The sequence below is a fragment of the Condylura cristata genome, unplaced genomic scaffold, assembly GCF_000260355.1.
Source record: "Condylura cristata isolate star-nosed mole 26May11 unplaced genomic scaffold, ConCri1.0 scaffold00081, whole genome shotgun sequence".
Taxonomy (NCBI): domain Eukaryota; kingdom Metazoa; phylum Chordata; class Mammalia; order Eulipotyphla; family Talpidae; genus Condylura; species Condylura cristata.
In genome coordinates, this window is record NW_004567182.1 from 40,193 (window position 1) to 41,156 (window position 964).

Sequence of the window (964 nt, forward strand, 5' to 3'; positions counted from 1 at the left end):
CCGGCTCCCCTGCCCGGGGAGGGCAGCGTCCACCGAGACCGTCACCCGTGGCTGTGCGTGGTGGACGGGACCCCGGCGCCGGGCGCTCACAGGCGCATGGCCTTTGTCCTCTGCAGTGTCGTGACCTGCATCTCCGGGGTTTCCAGCCAAACCACGGGGAACCAACCGCTCGGGCGCCTGACACCCCTCATCTTCAACCCGAAGAATCTGTCCTCAGCAAGTCGGAGCCGGCCGGGGCGCCCTGGGCCTGGGGCACTCTGGCCGCCCCCCCGGAGCCCACCTCCGCCTGCGGGCCCAGCTGCCAGCCCTCGGGGTGTCCTTCCCTGCTGCTGGCCCCTCGCCCGGCCATCCCCTCCCCCTGACCCTGCAGGACTCCAGCACCACCCGGGGCCTCCCGCCAAGCCCGCCGCAGGCCCAGCCCCCCTCTGTCCTCTGCTGGGCAGGTGCTGGACAGGCGCTGTGGCAGCCGTTGGGGGCCCAGCGGGCAGCAGGGCTGCCCGCGGGTGGGCAGTTGCTCCCTGCGCCCTCGAGGGCCTCCGCCCCTGCACCCCGTCCAGAACGGGCTGGCTTCCACCTGAGGGCCCCTGAGGCGGGGCCAGGTGTGACCCAGGCAGGGCAGCTTGGCTGAGGCCAGAGGCGACCCCACACCCTGCCGGGGCCTGCCGGTACCTCGTGTGCTTCAAGGGGACAGTGGGCCCAGTTCGCGTGGTCCACCGGGCCGGACCTGCCCGCGGACACCGCTGACCGCAGACCCCTGGGCACTGTGGTCGCAGGACACGGGGGCCAGGCAGGAGTGCGGGCCCCGGGGGCTCAGGGCAGCAGGGAGGTCCAGGTCCAGTGTGAGCCCAGCGGGCAGCAAAGGCCCTGGCCGCGGGGAGCTGAGTGCTCCTGGGGTCCTGCCGCCTGCCCCCCACTGCCCGCTGGGAGTGGCGCGGCCGACAGCGCAGCCCGCGAGGGCCGGGCT